The sequence below is a fragment of the Meriones unguiculatus genome, chromosome 1 (genome assembly GCF_030254825.1).
Source record: "Meriones unguiculatus strain TT.TT164.6M chromosome 1, Bangor_MerUng_6.1, whole genome shotgun sequence".
Classification (NCBI taxonomy): domain Eukaryota; kingdom Metazoa; phylum Chordata; class Mammalia; order Rodentia; family Muridae; genus Meriones; species Meriones unguiculatus.
Genome location: NC_083349.1, coordinates 176,009,394 through 176,016,294, shown reverse-complemented (window position 1 = coordinate 176,016,294; position 6,901 = coordinate 176,009,394).

Here is a 6,901-nt window from a genome sequence, read left to right as displayed (position 1 = left end):
AGCTCTAGAGAAGGGAAGGACACATCTCTTTTGAAGCAATGATGTCATCTGTAATGTTCACAGCACTGGACTGGCTCCTGGCTGGCTTCTGCCTTCCACCACATACCCTCCGGTCTTGCGTGCCTAGCCTTTGTCTCGCCTTGATTAATGGGTTCCCAACACAAGGAACGGGACGCGGCAATACAGTTTCTGAATACGGCAAGTGGGTTAGGGTGTGGCACACCTGTCCCCACCTCATCCCTCAGTCCAGATCCAAATGCAGCCTTAGGATAAGCTTTTTCGCTTCGCAAGTTTTTCGAGGTCCCCTTCCATAATAACCATTTGTAAAAGGTAGATAGATAGTGTTGAGGCGTTTTCCAACTCTTAGCCACTGCCTAGTCCTAGCAGCTGCTGAGCATCCCCGCCCTATTTCTGGAAGGGAAACCTGAACCTTTACACTCAGATATAAAGTCGAGTTGACCTAACGGATTCGGCATGCCTGGAATGGAAGGGAAGGCTTAATGGTGAAAGGCTGGTTCAAAAGCCTGGCTCCAGCCCCGACCCTCTTCTCCTGCTCTCTAGCTGAAAGAGGGGAGCTGATATTCCTAAAGGGAATGCGGAGAGTAACAGCTGACTGTAAATGAACTGTACACAGGAAATGCTCCCTGCAAACATGTCACACACAGAGTCACAGAAGGTCGTAAACGCCATCTTGTGTGACTTCAACAACATCTTTTCCAACTCAGTGAGGAGCGTTCCTGATGAGTGTGTGTGGACTCCTGTTGTGACAGTTGACCCTTGCTTCACAACTTAACCCCTTCTGATGTTTAAGGAAATCCTTTGTACTCATTTGAATCCTGTTCTTCTTCCTCTCCAAACTGTGCTAAATGCTCTTGATAATTTTTCCTAATGAGGAAGTTATTTCCTTCAAGCCCCATCACAAGAAAGGGACCTTTTTGCTTGGGACTAAGCTTCCTTAGTGTACAAAATTTTCTAGTCAATTCCAACCTTAGGCCATCCTCGTTACTTTCTCAGTAGGATTTTTAATTTATCAGCATGATTCTCTGACATCATGGATAGGAGCTAGTGCTTTCTGTGTGGTCTGAGCAGAACAAATCTGGTGGAATTAGAACACAATTGCTTAGGAGGGAGATTGTGTTCAAACACATATGAACATTATGTCCTTCATAGGGGGCTTGTATTCAGTTAAAATATGAAGTATTTTTACACTACTTGTTGTGGAGCCATTTTGTATGTGTGCATAGAATTTTGGAACTTTGCACTCACTGTTATTAGTTCCAAGCATCATATTCTGTTAATAGTTTTATTGAATTTCAGTTCAGTCATGGACTATATCTTTCTGCTTAGGTTTGATTTCATTTGTAAGCATGAAAATCAGTTAATCTACACACAGAGTTTTTAATAAATGAACAGATAAAAACAAAACAAAGAGCAGGTCTACTGACATACTCCTAAGGCCTCACTCAAGCTTAAATGGATCTTTAAAAAGTAAAGTAGCTCAGTCATAGAGACCAAACACATTTTCCTACCTGCACATATATAACATATATAGTTTTGAAAAGTTAGAATGAAAGGCAGATAATGAAAGTAATTAAATACATAATGCAGAATCAATGCTTCCTATTAAAATGTGATTATAATTTATTTACTTGTTTTTGGAGGGGGGGGGCAGGATGTGTGTCCTAGCATGTGTATGGAGGTTAGAAGACAATTTGTGGAAGTTGGTTCTCTCCTTTCATCGTGTCGATCCTGTGCATGGAACTCAGGTCATCAGGCTTGGAAGGACCTTTACTCCACAAGCATCTCACCAGCCCTATTCTGAGGATTCACCAGCAACATTTTAAGCAAGTAAGTAGTGAATAAAGTAACTAAAATAAAAGAAACAGTACATTTCATTAAATACACAGTTTTTTCCTGAATATGTTCCACCTGTGTCTGGAGGAATCCATTCATTTAGAGCCTATAGATACATGATTACAGTTTGCTCACTTAAAGCTTTCCCATATCTTCCTGAACAGAACACCATCAGCACAGGCCCTAAGAGCAACAATCAATAAATGGGATCTCATGAAACTGAAAAGCTTCTGTAAAGCAAAAGACACTGTCGTTAGAACAAAACGACAGCCTACAGATTGGGAAAGGATCTTCGCCAACCCAACATCTGACAGAGGGCTGATATCTGGAATATATAAAGAACTAAAAGAGTTAAAAGGCAATAATTCAAGTAACCCAATTAAAAAATGAGGTATGGAGCTAAACAGAGAATTCTCTGTAGAAGAATATAGAATGGCAGAGAAACACATAAGGAGATGTTCAACATCCCTAGCCATCAGAGAGATGCAAATCAAAACGACCCAGAGATTTCACCTTGCACCCACCAGAATGGTAAGATCAAAAACTCAAGAGATAACACATGCTGGAGAGGCTGTGGAGAAAGGGGAACCCTCCTCCATTGCTGGTGGGAATGTAAACTTGAACAACCATTTTGGAAATCAATCTGGTGCTTTCTCAGACAATTAGGAATAGTGCTACCTCAAGATCCAACTATACCACTCCTAGGCATATATCCAAAAGATGTTCAAGTACACAACAAGGACATTTGCTCAACCATGTTTGTAGCAGCTTTATTCGTAATAGCCAGAACCTGGAAACAACCCCAATGTCCATCAACGGAGGAATGGAAACAGAAATTGTGGTACTTTTAACACAATGGAATACTACCCAGCAATTAAAAACAAAGGAATCATGAATTTTGCAGGCAAATGGTGGGATCTAGAAAAAAAATCATCCTGAGTGAGGTATCCCAAAAACAGAAAGACACACATGGTATATCCTCACTTACTAAAATCTGTACACCTAAAGAAGATAAACAAGAAAGAGGTCCAGGGGTAAGATGATCAATTTCTCATCTAGAAAGACAAAGGGGATGGACATTGGAAATAGAAGAAAACAAGTAACAGGACAGTAGCCTACCACAGAAGGCACCTGAAAGACTCTACCTAGCAGTGTATCAAAGCAGATGCTGAGACCCATAACCAAACCTTCGGCAGAGTATAGGAAATCATATGAAGGAAGGAGAAATTAGTATATCCTAGAGGGGACAGGGAGCCCCACAAGGTCCAAATATATCTGAGCACAGGGGTCTTTTATGAGACTGTTTATCCAACCAAGGACCATGATGCATGGATATAACCTACAACCCCTGTTCAGACATAGCCCATGGTAGCTCAGTATCCAAGTGGGTTCCCTAGTAAGGGGGACAGGAATTGTTTCTGACATGATCTCATGAGCTTCCCCTTCCCCCGGAGGGAGGAGCAGCCTTGCTAGGCTACAGATAAGGACTTTGCAACCATCCTGAATATACCTGATAAGCTAGGGCCAGGTGGAAGGAGAGGAGGACACCCCCTCTCAGTGGACTCGGAAGGGGGCAGGGAGGAGATGAAGGAGGGAGGGAAGGATTGGGAGGGAAAGAGGGAGAGGGCTATAGCTGGGATACAAGCGAATGTATAAAATTATTTAAAAATAAAAAAATATTTTAAAAAAGCCTTCTCATATCATCTTACTGTTCTTAAACACAGTCTAGGATCCTCCCCGTGGTGGATTTATGATCAGAATGTACCTGAACTAAGGATTGTGATACAGGAATCAGTCCGTTCTAGTTGTCCCTAAGCCTTGGCTGTCTTCTCGTAGATGTTGACAACTCTCAGCCTTGTCCACAATGTTTCAGCTATACATAATTAGAAAAAAATGACCTCCAAACTCACCAAGCATCCCTATTGTTGTTATTATTATTATATTATTATTATTAATTACAACTCTCATACCCAACATAACATGCCCTCATCCTGAAGTGTTTCCCATTTTGTGGATGGTTTCTTATCATTTCAGAATTGCATCAAATGCACTCACTTTAGAGTGGCATTCCCTGGTCCCTCTTCTAATCCAGCTCCTGCCCACCTCCTTTGCTTGAAGATTCTCTACTTCATTTCCATTTCTTCCCTCACTCAACCAAATTACTTGATTTCAGTTGATGTACTTGCTTATGTTCTGACTCCTCCCACCGGGATGCTTCTCCATAAGAGCAGCTTTCTTTGTTCTGTTCCTTGCTGTGCTCCTGGGATAGACTGGTCAGGCAGACACTGGTCCTCTACATAGAGGACTCAAACAAACAAAAATAATGAATTGATGAGAGATTAAAAGTAGCACGGAAGGGGAATGGATGAAGCCAGAAGCAATACTGGGAACGGGAAAAGACTCGTCAAGAAAAACAGGAGAAGATCCAGTGAGGTGCAGTGCCTTGATGGCCAAAGGTAGGGACACAGAGATCAAGGAAGAGGTTTGCAAGGACCTGGAGGTTCTTTGGACAATGGAGACAAATGGGTGCTATTAAAGAGGGAATGGCCCATGTGATATACAGGGAGAAGTGAGTCTTCTTATTTATCTTTTCACCAAGGTTCCCAGGGGTGGGTGTGTTGGTTAGAGATAGCAGTATACCAGTAATAGAAAAAAAAATGGGACATTAAGACTCACATATTGATTTGGGGAAAACAGGACTCTAAACGATCCCTAGAATATAGTGGTGGAGAGGCACAGGAAAACACATGCTTGGGGAGATGGTCTGAATTCCTGCCCTGCCTCCAAACATAAGAGGATGCTAGGAGAACCATTTATGATCAGAATGTACCTGACTAAGAGTTTTGATACAGGAATCAGTCCGTTCTAGGGAAGCCAAGTAACCTGTTTCTGCTATTCTAAGTAAAATTTGAAATAGACCCTCTGGGACAAAGAGAAGGAAGAAGCATGTTTATTTTAAACTGTGGTCGCAGAGCACACATGAGACTTGGAGATACCAGGCTCCCAAATCATTCCCTCATCCTGCTAGCCAGCTGTGGAGAATTGTCATCAGCCAAGGAAGTGTGGGATTAGAGCAGGAAGCAGTGGCTTATGATTAGAACACTCAGTGCCTTCCCGGATTTGCACGTGGCTCAGAGCCTGATGGATAAGATGGCACCAAGCATGCCTGTTGAAATGCATTGAACTTCATTCAAAGACAAAGTCTGACTAATATATTTTTCTCCCACTGATCTTTTTTTTTTTCATGAGAGGAACATCTGCTTGGACTGATCTAATGAATTAGCATTAGTTTAAGATGTATAATGTTATTTCACGAGCTCCACAATGTACCCATAAGATATGAGATACTAGTTTAAATATGGAAAAAAAAAACCCGGGTGTCTGGGTGGTTAATGGATTCTTGCGCTACACCTTATTCATCACTCGTGAAACTTTCTTCAGTTTCTGTTCCACTGTCTTTCACAGACGCTGAGATAATGTGGTCAGTGTTAGAAAATGGAGCCATGGAGAAAAAGTTTTGAGAAATGTCCTGAAAAAGGTGATACATGAAAACAGAAGTAATAGAATTTCCCAGACAAAGAATGTCAGATCGGTGACCTGTGGGTACAGTTACCATTCTTGTGGTTCTTAACTCAAAGAACTTTGCAGAGAATGACCACTATGCTGTGAATCTGAACTGTTCTTCACATATCTGGACATTGGCTCCCCAGCTAATGGTACTGCTTACATAGGCAGTCTGGCCTGGTTGACTTGGCTGGCGTGTGGGGATGGAGGCAGGGGTCTTTGGAAGATGCCCTCTAAGAGTTAGAATAGCTCTGAGGGGCTGAGGAAATAGTTGAGTCAGTAAAGTTCTTGTCATGAAAGCAGAAGGACCTAAATTAGGTCTATAGCATCCATGTGAGACCTGGCCATCGTGCCACGGAGCTGCATTCCCAGCGCTGAGGAAATGGAGACAGAAGGATTTCTGGACTTTCTGGCCATAAGTCTAGCTGAATCAGCAAGTCCTGGGTCCTACTGAGAGAGTCTACCTCAAAAAAAAAAATCATAGTCCCTATAATCTTCTCCTAGGGAGAAGCTAATACTATTATTCTGCTAAATGGGCACAGTAACAAACAGCCCCTAAGTTCTGGTCTTTAAGCCCACAGAGTAGTGCATCTCTCAACCCTTATTACAGAGACATTTTCTAAACAGCAAATGTTGATCAATACAGAGACCCACATCTGGTCAGTGTGCAGACCCTGGGGAGAGCTCATCTCTAGATGGGAAAGCCATTATCACATTCTCCGACCCTATGAGCAAGGGGTCATTGCAGAACAGGGAGAAAAGATTGTAAGAGACAAAGGTAGCAAATGTCTGTAACAGAACAGTATTTTCTGGACAAGACAGGGCTGCTGGATACATGAACGCACAGTGTGACAATGTGATCCCATGCAGAAGGCCTGCCCAAGATCAAGGCTGCCAAACTTTTAGTATTGATTGGGGATGGGCTCAAGAATTCCCGTCTTCACATACTCTTAAAAAAGAAAAAATCCCACTGTGTCTACTAGGTGCTACCCATATGTGCACAGGTGCAGATTCTCAGGAACTTCATCCTCCAATAAAGCTGTCCCTCCCTTCCCCACTAGCTCCTCAGTTACCAACGGCTCCTCAGTTAGGGGTGGGAACTGCACAAGAGAACAGCAGTGCGTAATTTAACTACTGTTTTTGTCTGGACGAGGAAGCACTGAAAAACAAAAACCAACCAAAAAAAAGGGGGGGGGGGGAGACAATTTTCATTCTTTTTTGTTTTTTTGAGACTGGGTTTCTCTGTGTAGCCTTGGCTGTCCCGGACTCAGTTTGTAGCCCAGGCTGGCCTCCAACTCACAGAGATCCACTTGCCTCTGCCTCCCTGAGTGCTGGGATCCCCTGAGCCTGGCTTATTCATCTTTTAATCTGTAGATCTTAGTAAAATACGTGGGAAAAGAAGAATTAAAGATGCTCATAGTCTACACTGAGGATAAGACATCAACTGGGAGCAGATGTAATATTCATCAACAATTGGGAAGCC